Consider the following 13,826-nt stretch of genomic DNA (forward strand, 5'->3'; position numbering starts at 1 on the left):
TGACTCTCACTCTGGTGTCACTCTGGTGTTCACTCTCACTCTGGTGTTCACTCTCACTCTGGTGTTCACTCTCACTCTGGTGTCACTCTCACTCTGGTGTCACTCTGGTGTTCACTCTCACTCTTGTGTTCACTCTCACTCTGGTGTTCACTCTCACTCTGGTGTTCACTCTCACTCTGGTGTTCACTCTCACTCTGGTGTCACTCTCACTCTGGTGTCACTCTGGTGTTCACTCTCACTCTTGTGTTCACTCTCACTCTGGTGTTCACTCTCACTCTGGTGTTGACTCTCACTCTGGTGTTCACTCTCACTCTGGTGTTCACTCTCACTCTTGTGTCACTCTCACTCTGGTGTCACTTTCACTCTTGTGTTCACTCTCACTCTGGTTTTTACTCTCACTCTGGTGTCACTCTCACTCTGGTGTCACTCTCACTCCGGTGTTGACTCTCACTCTGGTGTCACTCTGGTGTCACTCTCACTCTGGTGTTGACTATCACTCTGGTGTTACTCTGGTGTTCACTCTCACTCTGGTGTTGACTCCCACTCTGGTGTCACTCTGGTGTCACTTTCACTCTGGTGTTCACTCTCACTCTGGTGTTCACTCTCACTCTGGTGTCACTCTCAATCTGGTGTTGACTCTCACTCTGGTGTTCACTCTCACTCTGGTGTCACTCTCACTCTGGTGTTGACTCTCACTCTGGTGTCACTCTGGTGTCACTCTCACTCTGGTGTTCACTCTCACTCTGGTGTTCACTCTCACTCTGGTGTCACTCTGGTGTCAGTCTCACTCTGGTGTTGACTCTCACTCTGGTGTCACTCTGGTGTCACTCTCACTCTGGTGTCACTCTCACTCTGGTGTTGACTCTCACTCTGGTGTTGACTCTCACTCTGGTGTCACTCTGGTGTCACTCTCACTCTGGTGTTCACTCTCACTCTGGTGTTGACTCTCACTCTGGTGTCACTCTGGTGTCACTCTCACTCTGGTGTTCACTCTCACTCTGGTGTTCACTCTCACTCTGGTGTCACTCTCACTCTGGTGTTGACTCTCACTCTGGTGTTGACTCTCACTCTGGTGTCACTCTGGTTTCACTCTCACTCTGGTGTTCACTCTCACTCTGGTGTTCACTCTCACTCTGGTGTCACTCTCACTCTTGTGTTGACTCTCACTCTGGTGTTGACTCTCACTCTGGTGTCACTCTGGTGTTCACTCTCACTCTGGTGTCACTCTCACTCTGGTTTCACTCTCACTCTGGTGTTGACTCTCACTCTGGTGTCACTCTCACTCTGGTGTTGACCCTCACTCTGGTGTCACTCTGGTGTCACTCTCACTCTGGTGTTGACTCTCACTCTGGTGTCACTCTGGTGTTCACTCTCACTCTGGTGTTCACTCTCACTCTGGTGTTCACTCTCACTCTGGTGTCACTCTCACTCTGGTGTTGACTCTCACTCTGGTGTCACTCTGGTGTCACTCTCACTCTGGTGTTCACTCTCATTCTGGTGTTCACTCTCACTCTGGTGTCACTCTCACTCTTGTGTTGACTCTCACTCTGGTGTTGACTCTCACTCTGGTGTCACTCTGGTGTTCACTCTCACTCTGGTGTCACTCTCACTCTGGTTTCACTCTCACTCTGGTGTTGACTCTCACTCTGGTGTCACTCTGGTGTCACTCTCACTCTGGTGTTGACCCTCACTCTGGTTTCACTCTGGTGTCACTCTCACTCTGGTGTTGACTCTCACTCTGGTGTCACTCTGGTGTTCACTCTCACTCTGGTGTTCACTCTCACTCTGGTGTTGACTCTCACTCTGGTGTCACTCTGGTGTCACTCTCACTCTGGTGTTCACTCTCACTCTGGTGTTCACTCTCACTCTGGTGTCACTCTCACTCTGGTGTTGACTCTCACTCTGGTGTCACTCTGGTGTTCACTCTCACTCTGGTGTTCACTCTCACTCTGGTGTTCACTCTCACTCTGGTGTCACTCTCACTCTGGTGTCACTCTGGTGTCAGTCTCACTCTGGTGTTGACTCTCACTCTGGTGTCACTCTGGTGTCACTCTCACTCTGGTGTTCACTCTCACTCTGGTGTTCACTCTCATTCTGGTGTTCACTCTCACTCTGGTGTTACTCTCACTCTGGTGTTGACTCTCACTCTGGTGTCACTCTGGTGTCACTCTCACTCTGGTGTTGACTCTCACTCTGGTGTCACTCTGGTGTTCACTCTCACTCTGGTGTTCACTCTCACTCTGGTGTTCACTCTCACTCTGGTGTCACTCTCACTCTGGTGTCACTCTGGTGTTCACTCTCACTCTTGTGTTCACTCTCACTCTGGTGTTCACTCTCACTCTGGTGTTCACTCTCACTCTGGTGTTCACTCTCACTCTGGTGTCACTCTCACTCTGGTGTCACTCTGGTGTTCACTCTCACTCTTGTGTTCACTCTCACTCTGGTGTTCACTCTCACTCTGGTGTTCACTCTCACTCTGGTGTTCACTCTCACTCTGGTGTTCACTCTCACTCTTGTGTCACTCTCACTCTGGTGTCACTCTGGTGTCACTTTCACTCTTGTGTTCACTCTCACTCTGGTGTTTACTCTCACTCTGGTGTCACTCTCACTCTGGTGTCACTCTCACTCCGGTGTTGACTCTCACTCTGGTTTCACTCTGGTGTCACTCTCACTCTGGTGTTGACTATCACTCTGGTGTTACTCTGGTGTTCACTCTCACTCTGGTGTTCACTCTCACTCTGGTTTCACTCTCACTCTGGTGTCACTCTCACTCTGGTGTTGACTCCCACTCTGGTGTCACTCTGGTGTCACTCTCAATCTGGTGTTGACTCTCTCTCTGGTGTCACTCTGGTGTTCACTCTCACTCTGGTGTTCACTCTCACTCTGGTGTCACTTTCACTCTGGTGTCACTCTCACTCTGGTGTCACTCTCACTCTGGTTTCACTCTCACTCTGGTGTTCACTCTCACTCTGGTGTCACTCTGGTGTAGCTCTCAATCTGGTGTTCACTCTCACTCTGGTGTCACTCTCACTCTGGTGTCACTCTCACTCTGGTGTTCACTCTCACTCTGGTGTCACTCTCACTCTGGTGTTGACTCTCACTCTGGTGTCACTCTCACTCTGGTGTTGACTCTCACTCTGGTGTTGACTCTCACTCTGGTGTCACTCTCACTCTGGTGTTGACTCTCACTCTGGTGTTGACTCTCACTCTAGTGTTCACTCTCACTCTGGTGTCACTCTCACTCTGGTGTTGACTCTCACTCTGGTGTCACTCTGGTGTTCACTCTCACTCTGGTGTTCACTCTCACTCTGGTGTCACTCTCACTCTGGTGTTCACTCTCACTCTGGTGTCACTCTCACTCTGGTGTTGACTCTCACTCTGGGGTCACTCTGGTGTCACTCTCACTCTGGTGTTCACTCTCACTCTGGTGTCACTCTCACTCTGGTGTTGACTCTCACTCTGGTGTCACTCTGGCGTCACTCTCACTCTGGTGTTCACTCTCACTCTGGTGTTCACTCTCACTCTGGTGTCACTCTTACTCTGGTGTTGACTCTCACTCTGGTGTCACTCTCACTCTGGTGTTGACTCTCAGTCTGGTGTCACTCTGGTGTCACTCTCACTCTTGTGTTCACTCTCACTCTGGTGTTCACTCTCACTCTGGTGTCACTCTCATTTTGGTGTTCACTCTCACTCTGGTGTTGACTCTCACTCTGGTGTCACTCTGGTGTTCACTCTCACTCTGGTGTTGACTCTCACTCTGGTGTCACTCTGGTGTTCACTCTCACTCTGGTGTTCATTCTCACTCTGGTGTCACTCTCACTCTGGTGTCACTCTCACTCTGGTGTTGACTTCCACTCTGGTGTCACTCTGGTGTCACTTTCACTCTGGTGTTCACTCTCACTCTGGTGTTCACTCTCACTCTGGTGTCACTCTCACTCTGGTGTTGACTCTCACTCTGGTGTCACTCTGGTGTCACTCTCAATCTGGTGTTGACTCTCACTCTGGTGTCACTCTGGTGTTCACTGTCACTCTGGTGTTCACTCTCACTCTGGTGTCACTCTCACTCTGGTGTCACTCTCACTCTGGTTTCACTCTCACTCTGGTGTTCACTCTCACTCTGGTGTCACTCTGGTGTAGCTCTCAATCTGGTGTTCACTCTCACTCTGGTGTCACGCTCACTCTGGTGTCACTCTCACTCTGGTGTCACGCTCACTCTTGTGTTCACTCTCACTCTGGTGTTCACTCTCACTCTGGTGTTCACTCTCACTCTGGTGTCACTCTCACTCTGGTGTCACTCTCACTCTGCTGTTAACTCTCACTATTGTGTCACTCTGGTGTTCACTTTCACTCTGGTGTTCACTCTCACTCTGGTGTCACTCTCACTCTGGGTTCACTCTCACTCTGGTGTTGACTCTCACTCTGGTGTCACTCTGGTGTCACTCTCACTCTGGTGTTGACTCTCACTCTGGTGTCACTCTGGTGTCACTCTCACTCTGGTGTTGACTCTCACTCTGGTGTCACTCTGGTGTTCACTCTCACTCTGGTGTTCACTCTCACTCTGGTGTTCACTCTCACTCTGGTGTCACTCTCACTCTGGTGTCACTCTGGTGTTCACTCTCACTCTTGTGTTCACTCTCACTCTGGTGTTCACTCTCACTCTGGTGTCACTCTCACTCTGGTGTTGACTCTCACTCTAGTGTTGACTCTCACTCTGGTGTTCACTCTCACTCTGGTGTCACTCTCACTCTGGTGTTCACTCTCACTCTGGTGTCACTCTGGTGTCACTCTCACTCTGGTGTTCACTCTCACTCTGGTGTTCACTCTCACTTTGGTGTCACTCTCACTCTGGTGTTGACTCTCACTCTGGTGTCACTCTGGTGTCACTCTCACTGGTGTTCACTCTCACTCTGGTGTTCACTCTCATTCTGGTGTCACTCTCACTCTGGTTTTGACTCTCACTCTGGTGTCACTCTGGTGTTCACTCTCACTCTGGTGTTCACTCTCACTTTGGTGTCACTCTCACTCTGGTGTTGACTCTCACTCTGGTGTCACTCTGGTGTCACTCTCACTGATGTTCACTCTCACTCTGGTGTTGACTCTCATTCTGGTGTCACTCTCACTCTGGTTTTGACTCTCACTCTGGTGTCACTCTGGTGTTCACTCTCACTCTGGTGTCACTCTCACTCTGGTGTCACTCTCACTCCGGTGTCACTCTCACTCTGGTGTTCACTCTCACTCTGGTGTCACTCTCACTCTGGTGTTGACTCTCACTCTGGTGTCACTCTGGTGTTCACTCTCACTCTGGTGTTCACTCTCACTCTGGTGTCACTCTCACTCTGGTGTTGACTCTCACTCTGGTGTTGACTCTCACTCTGGTGTCACTCTGGTTTCACTCTCACTCTGGTGTTCACTCTCATTCTGGTGTTCACTCTCACGCTGGTGTCACTCTCACTCTTGTGTTGACTCTCACTCTGGTGTTGACTCTCACTCTGGTGTCACTCTGGTGTTCACTCTCACTCTGGTGTCACTCTCACTCTGGTTTCACTCTCACTCTGGTGTTGACTCTCACTCTGGTGTCACTCTGGTGTCACTCTCACTCTGGTGTTGACTCTCACTCTGGTGTCACTCTGGTGTTCACTCTCACTCTGGTGTTCACTCTCACTCTGGTGTTCACTCTCACTCTGGTGTTCACTCTCACTCTGGTGTCACTCTCACTCTGGTGTTGACTCTCACTCTGGTGTCACTCTGGTGTCACTCTCACTCTGGTGTTCACTCTCACTCTGGTGTTCACTCTCACTCTGGTGTCACTCTCACTCTGGTGTTGACTCTCACTCTGGTGTCACTCTGGTGTCACTCTCAATCTGGTGTTCACTCTCACTCTGGTGTCACTCTCACTCTGGTGTTGACTCTCACTCTGGTGTTGACTCTCACTCTGGTGTCACTCTGGTTTCACTCTCACTCTGGTGTTCACTCTCATTCTGGTGTTCACTCTCACTCTGGTGTCACTCTCACTCTTGTGTTGACTCTCACTCTGGTGTTGACTCTCACTCTGGTGTCACTCTGGTGTCACTCTCACTGGTGTTCACTCTCACTCTGGTGTTCACTCTCATTCTGGTGTCACTCTCACTCTGGTTTTGACTCTCACTCTGGTGTCACTCTGGTGTTCACTCTCACTCTGGTGTTCACTCTCACTTTGGTGTCACTCTCACTCTGGTGTTGACTCTCACTCTGGTGTCACTCTGGTGTAACTCTCACTGATGTTCACTCTCACTCTGGTGTTGACTCTCATTCTGGTGTCACTCTCACTCTGGTTTTGACTCTCACTCTGGTGTCACTCTGGTGTTCACTCTCACTCCGGTGTCACTCTCACTCTGGTGTTCACTCTCACTCTGGTGTCACTCTCACTCTGGTGTTGACTCTCACTCTGGTGTCACTCTGGTGTTCACTCTCACTCTGGTGTTCACTCTCACTCTGGTGTCACTCTCACTCTGGTGTTGACTCTCACTCTGGTGTCACTCTGGTTTCACTCTCACTCTGGTGTTCACTCTCATTCTGGTGTTCACTCTCACTCTGGTGTCACTCTCACTCTTGTGTTGACTCTCACTCTGGTGTTGACTCTCACTCTGGTGTCACTCTGGTGTTCACTCTCACTCTGGTGTCACTCTCACTCTGGTTTCACTCTCACTCTGGTGTTGACTCTCACTCTGGTGTCACTCTGGTGTCACTCTCACTCTGGTGTTGACTCTCACTCTGGTGTCACTCTGGTGTTCACTCTCACTCTGGTGTTCACTCTCACTCTGGTGTTCACTCTCACTCTGGTGTTCACTCTCACTCTGGTGTCACTCTCACTCTGGTGTTGACTCTCACTCTGGTGTCACTCTGGTGTCACTCTCACTCTGGTGTTCACTCTCACTCTGGTGTTCACTCTCACTCTGGTGTCACTCTCACTCTGGTGTTGACTCTCACTCTGGTGTCACTCTGGTGTCACTCTCAATCTGGTGTTCACTCTCACTCTGGTGTTCACTCTCACTCTGGTGTTCACTCTCACTCTGGTGTCACTCTCACTCTGGTGTCACTCTGGTGTCAGTCTCACTCTGGTGTTGACTCTCACTCTGGTGTCACTCTGGTGTCAGTCTCACTCTGGTGTTGACTCTCACTCTGGTGTCACTCTGGTGTCACTCTCACTCTGGTGTTCACTCTCACTCTGGTCTCACTCTGGTGTCACTCTCACTCTGGTGTTCACTCTCACTCTGGTGTCACTCTCACTCTGGTGTCACTGTCACTCTGGTGTTGACCCTCACTCTGGTGTCACTCTGGTGTTCACGCTCACTCTTGTGTTCACTCTCACTCTGGTGTTCACTCTGGTGTTCACTCTCACTCTTGTGTTCACTCTCACTCTGGTGTTCACTTTCACTCTGGTGTTCACTCTCACTCTGGTGTCACTCTCACTCTGGTGTTCACTCTCACTCTGGTGTCACTCTCACTCTGGTGTCAGTCTCACTCTGGTGTTGACTCTCACTCTGGTGTCACTCTGGTGTCACTTTCATTCTGGTCTTCACTCTCACTCTGGTGTTGACTCTCACTCTGGTGTCACTCTGGTGTCACTCTCACTCTGGTGTTCACTCTCACTCTGGTGTTCACTCTCACTCTGGTGTCACTCTGGTGTCACTCTCACTCTGGTGTTCACTCTCACTCTTGTGTTCACTCTCACTCTGGTGTTCACTCTCTCTTGTGTTCACTCTCACTCTGGTGTCACTCTCACTCTGGTGTTGACTCTCACTCTGGTGTCACTCTGGTGTTCACTCTCACTCTGGTGTTGACTCTCACTCTGGTGTCACTCTCACTCTGGTGTCACTCTCACTCTGGTGTTGACTCTCACTCTGGTGTCACTCTGGTGTTCACTCTCACTCTTGTGTTCACTCTCACTCTTGTGTTCACTCTCACTCTGGTGTTCACTCTCACTCTGGTGTCACTCTCACTCTGGTGTTCACTCTCACTCTGGTGTAACTCTGGTGTTCACTCTCACTCTTGTGTTCACTCTCACTCTGGTGTTGACTCTCACTCTGGTGTCACTCTCACTCTGGTGTTCACTCTCACTCTGGTGTCACTCTCACTCTGGTGTTGACTCTCACTCTGGTGTCACTCTGGTGTTCACTCTCACTCTGGTGTTCACTCTCACTCTGGTGTTCACTCTCACTCTGGTGTCACTCTCACTCTGGTGTCACTCTCACTCTGGTGTTGACTCTAACTCTGGTGTCACTCTGGTGTTCACTCTCACTCTGGTGTTCACTCTCACTCTGGTGTCACTCTCACTCTGGTGTTGACTCTCACTCTGGTGTCACTCTGGTGTCACTCTCACTCTGGTGTTCACTCTCAATCTGGTGTTCACTCTCATTCTGGTGTCACTCTCACTCTGGTTTTGACTCTCACTCTGGTGTCACTCTGGTGTTCACTCTCACTCTGGGGTCACTCTGGTGCCACTCTCACTCTGGTGTTCACTCTCACTCTGGTGTCACTCTCGCTCTGGTGTTCACTCTCACTCTGGTGTTCACTCTCACTCTGGTGTCACTCTCACTCTGGTGTAACTCTGGTGTCAGTCTCACTCTGGTGTTGACTCTCACTCTGGTGTCACTCTGGTGTCACTCTCACTCTGGTGTTGACTCTCACTCTGGTGTTCACTCTCACTCTGGTGTTCACTCTCACTCTGGTGTCACTCTCACTCTGGTGTTGATTCTCACTCTGGTGTCACTCTGGTGTTCACTCTCACTCTGGTGTTCACTCTCACTCTGGTGTCACTCTCACTCTGGTGTTGACTCTCACTCTGGTGTCACTCTGGTGTCACTCTCACTCTGGTGTCACTCTCACTCTGGTGTTGACTCTCACTATTGTGTTCACTCTCACTCTGGTGTTCACTTTCACTCTGGTGTTCACTCTCACTCTGGTGTCACTCTCACTCTGGTGTTCACTCTCACTCTGGTGTCACTCTCACTCTGGTGTTTTGTCTCACTCTGGTGTTGACTCTCACTCTGGTGTCACTCTGGTGTCACTTTCATTCTGGTGTTCACTCTCACTCTGGTGTTGACTCTCACTCTGGTGTCACTCTGGTGTCACTCTCACTCTGGTGTTCACTCTCACTCTGGTGTTCACTCTCATTCTGGTGTCACTCTCACTCTGGTTTTGACTCTCACTCTGGTGTCACTCTGGTGTTCACTCTCACTCTGGTGTTCACTCTCACTCTGGGGTCACTCTGGTGCCACTCTCACTCTGGTGTTCACTCTCACTCTGGTGTCACTCTCGCTCTGGTGTTGACTCTCACTCTGGTGTCACTCTGGTTTTCACTCTCACTCTGGTGTTCACTCTCACTCTGGTGTTCACTCTCACTCTGGTGTCACTCTCACTCTGGTTTCACTCTCACTCTGGTGTTCACTCTCACTCTGGTGTCACTCTGGTGTAGCTCTCAATCTGGTGTTCACTCTCACTCTGGTGTCACTCTCACTCTGGTGTCACTCTCACTCTGGTGTCACTCTCACTCTGGTGTTCACTCTCACTCTGGTGTTCACTCTCACTCTGGTGTAACTCTCACTCTGGTGTTGACGCTCACTCTGGTGTTCACTCTCACTCTGGTGTTCACTCTCACTCTGGTGTCACTCTGGTGTAGCTCTCAATCTGGTGTTCACTCTCACTCTGGTGTCATTCTCACTCTGGTGTCACTCTCACTCTGGTGTCACTCTGGTGTAGCTCTCAATCTGGTGTTCACTCTCACTCTGGTGTCACTCTCACTCTGGTGTCACTCTCACTCTGGTGTCACTCTGGTGTAGCTCTCAATCTGGTGTTGACTCTCACTCTGGTGTTCACTCTCACTCTGGTGTTCACTCTCACTCTGGTGTCACTCTGGTGTAGCTCTCAATCTGGTGTTCACTCTCACTCTGGTGTCACTCTCACTCTGGTGTCACTCTCACTCTGGTGTCACTCTGGTGTAGCTCTCAATCTGGTGTTCACTCTCACTCTGGTTTCACTCTCACTCTGGTGTTCACTCTCACTCTGGTGTCACTCTGGTGTAGCTCTCAATCTGGTGTTCACTCTCACTCTGGTGTCACTCTCACTCTGGTGTCACTCTCACTCTGGTGTCACTCTCACTCTGGTGTTCACTCTCACTCTGGTGTCACTCTCACTCTGGTGTTGACTCTCACTCTGGTGTCACTCTGGTGTTCACTCTCACTCTGGTGTTCACTCTCACTCTGGTGTTCACTCTCACTCTGGTGTCACTCTCACTCTGGTGTTGACTCTCACTCTGGTGTTCACTCTCACTCTGGTGTTCACTCTCACTCTGGTGTCACTCTCACTCTGGTGTTGACTCTCACTCTGGTGTCACTCTGGTGTTCACTCTCACTCTGGTGTTCACTCTCACTCTGGTGTCACTCTCACTCTGGTGTTGACTCTCACTCTGGTGTCACTCTGGTGTCACTCTCACTCTGGTGTTCACTCTCACTCTGGTGTTCACTCTCACTCTTGTGTAACTCTCACTCTGGTATTCACTCTCACTCTGGTGTCACTCTCACTCTGGTGTCACTCTCACTCTGGTGTTGACTCTCACTCTGGTGTCACTCTGGTGTTCACTCTCACTCTTGTGTTCACTCTCACTCTGGTGTTCACTCTCACTCTGATGTCACTCTGGTGTTCACTCTCACTCTTGTGTTCACTCTCACTCTTGTGTTCACTCTCACTCTGGTGTTCACTCTCACTCTGGTGTCACTCTCACTCTGGTGTTGACTCTCACTCTGGTGTCACTCTGGTGTTCACTCTCACTCTGGTGTTCACTCTCACTCTGGTGTCACTCTCACTCTGGTGTTGACTCTCACTCTGGTGTTGACTCTCACTCTGGTGTCACTCTGGTTTCACTCTCACTCTGGTGTTCACTCTCATTCTGGTGTTCACTCTCACTCTGGTGTCACTCTCACTCTTGTGTTGACTCTCACTCTGGTGTCACTCTCACTCTGGTGTAACTCTGGTGTCAGTCTCACTCTGGTGTTGACTCTCACTCTGGTGTCACTCTGGTGTCACTCTGGTGTCACTCTCACTCTGGTGTTCACTCTCACTCTGGTGTTCACTCTCACTCTGGTGTTACTCTCACTCTGGTGTCACTCTGGTGTTCACTCTCACTCTGGTGTCACTCTCACTCTGGTTTCACTCTCACTCTGGTGTTGACTCTCACTCTGGTGTCACTCTGGTGTCACTCTCACTCTGGTGTTGACTCTCACTCTGGTGTCACTCTGGTGTTCACTCTCACTCTGGTGTTCACTCTCACTCTGGTGTTCACTCTCACTCTGGTGTTCACTCTCACTCTGGTGTCACTCTGGTGTCACTCTCACTCTGGTGTTCACTCTCACTCTGGTGTTCACTCTCACTCTGGTGTTCACTCTCACTCTGGTGTCACTCTCACTCTGGTGTAACTCTGGTGTCAGTCTCACTCTGGTGTTGACTCTCACTCTGGTGTCACTCTGGTGTCACTCTGGTGTCACTCTCACTCTGGTGTTCACTCTCACTCTGGTGTTCACTCTCACTCTGGTGTTACTCTCACTCTGGTGTCACTCTGGTGTCACTCTCACTCTGGTTTTCACTCTCACTCTGGTGTCACTCTCACTCTGGTGTCACTGTCACTCTGGTGTTGACCCTCACTCTGGTGTCACTCTGGTGTTCACGCTCACTCTTGTGTTCACTCTCACTCTGGTGTTCACTCTCACTCTGGTGTCACTCTGGTGTTCACTCTCACTCTTGTGTTAACTCTCACTCTGGTGTTCACTTTCACTCTGGTGTTCACTCTCACTCTGGTGTCACTCTCACTCTGGTGTTCACTCTCACTCTGGTGTCACTCTCACTCTGGTGTCAGTCTCACTCTGGTGTTGACTCTCACTCTGGTGTCACTCTGGTGTCACTTTCATTCTGGTGTTCACTCTCACTCTGGTGTTGACTCTCACTCTGGTGTCACTCTCACTCTGGTGTTCACTCTCACTCTGGTGTCACTCTCACTCTGGTGTCACTCTCACTCTGGTGTTGACTCTAACTCTGGTGTCACTCTGGTGTTCACTCTCACTCTGGTGTTCACTCTCACTCTGGTGTCACTCTCACTCTGGTGTTGACTCTCACTCTGGTGTCACTCTGGTGTTCACTCTCACTCTGGTGTCACTCTCACTCTGGTGTTGACTCTCACTCTGGTGTTCACTCTCACTCTGGTGTTCACTCTCACTCTGGTGTCACTCTCACTCTGGTGTTGATTCTCACTCTGGTGTCACTCTGGTGTTCACTCTCACTCTGGTGTTCACTCTCACTCTGGTGTCACTCTCACTCTGGTGTTGACTCTCACTCTGGTGTCACTCTGGTGTCACTCTCACTCTGGTGTCACTCTCACTCTGGTGTTGACTCTCACTATTGTGTTCACTCTCACTCTGGTGTTCACTTTCACTCTGGTGTTCACTCTCACTCTGGTGTCACTCTCACTCTGGTGTTCACTCTCACTCTGGTGTCACTCTCACTCTGGTGTTTTGTCTCACTCTGGTGTTGACTCTCACTCTGGTGTCACTCTGGTGTCACTTTCATTCTGGTGTTCACTCTCACTCTGGTGTTGACTCTCACTCTGGTGTCACTCTGGTGTCACTCTCACTCTGGTGTTCACTCTCACTCTGGTGTTCACTCTCATTCTGGTGTCACTCTCACTCTGGTTTTGACTCTCACTCTGGTGTCACTCTGGTGTTCACTCTCACTCTGGTGTTCACTCTCACTCTGGGGTCACTCTGGTGCCACTCTCACTCTGGTGTTCACTCTCACTCTGGTGTCACTCTCGCTCTGGTGTTGACTCTCACTCTGGTGTCACTCTGGTTTTCACTCTCACTCTGGTGTTCACTCTCACTCTGGTGTTCACTCTCACTCTGGTGTCACTCTCACTCTGGTTTCACTCTCACTCTGGTGTTCACTCTCACTCTGGTGTCACTCTGGTGTAGCTCTCAATCTGGTGTTCACTCTCACTCTGGTGTCACTCTCACTCTGGTGTCACTCTCACTCTGGTGTCACTCTCACTCTGGTGTTCACTCTCACTCTGGTGTCACTCTCACTCTGGTGTTGACTCTCACTCTGGTGTCACTCTGGTGTTCACTCTCACTCTGGTGTCACTCTCACTCTGGTGTTGACTCTCACTCTGGTGTTCACTCTCACTCTGGTGTTCACTCTCACTCTGGTGTCACTCTCACTCTGGTGTTGATTCTCACTCTGGTGTCACTCTGGTGTTCACTCTCACTCTGGTGTTCACTCTCACTCTGGTGTCACTCTCACTCTGGTGTTGACTCTCACTCTGGTGTCACTCTGGTGTCACTCTCACTCTGGTGTTCACTCTCACTCTGGTGTTCACTCTCACTCTTGTGTAACTCTCACTCTGGTATTCACTCTAACTCTGGTGTCACTCTCACTCTGGTGTCACTCTCACTCTGGTGTTGACTCTCACTCTGGTGTCACTCTGGTGTTCACTCTCACTCTTGTGTTCACTCTCACTCTGGTGTTCACTCTCACTCTGGTGTCACTCTGGTGTTCACTCTCACTCTTGTGTTCACTCTCACTCTTGTGTTCACTCTCACTCTGGTGTTCACTCTCACTCTGGTGTCACTCTGGTGTTCACTCTCACTCTGGTGTTCACTCTCACTCTGGTGTCACTCTCACTCTGGTGTTCACTCTCACTCTGGTGTTCACTCTCACTCTGGTGTCACTCTGGTGTTCATTCTCACTCTTGTGTTCACTCTCACTCTTGTGTTCACTCTCACTCTGGTGTTGACTCTCACTCT

General features: G+C 50.5%; 1 protein-coding gene across 1 annotated transcript in view; it reads left to right on the forward strand.

Annotated features, from left to right (window-relative positions):
- The window catches only part of LOC140374739 (Na(+)/citrate cotransporter-like), a 69,619-nt gene that overhangs the window by 50,525 nt on the left and 5,268 nt on the right, over nt 1-13,826 (forward strand). The gene's annotated exons all lie outside the window — the stretch shown is intronic.

The sequence above is a fragment of the Eucyclogobius newberryi genome, unplaced genomic scaffold (genome assembly GCF_026437365.1).
Source record: "Eucyclogobius newberryi isolate DKJ021-1_F unplaced genomic scaffold, fEucNew1.0.hap1 SCAF_31, whole genome shotgun sequence".
NCBI classification, from domain to species: domain Eukaryota; kingdom Metazoa; phylum Chordata; class Actinopteri; order Gobiiformes; family Gobiidae; genus Eucyclogobius; species Eucyclogobius newberryi.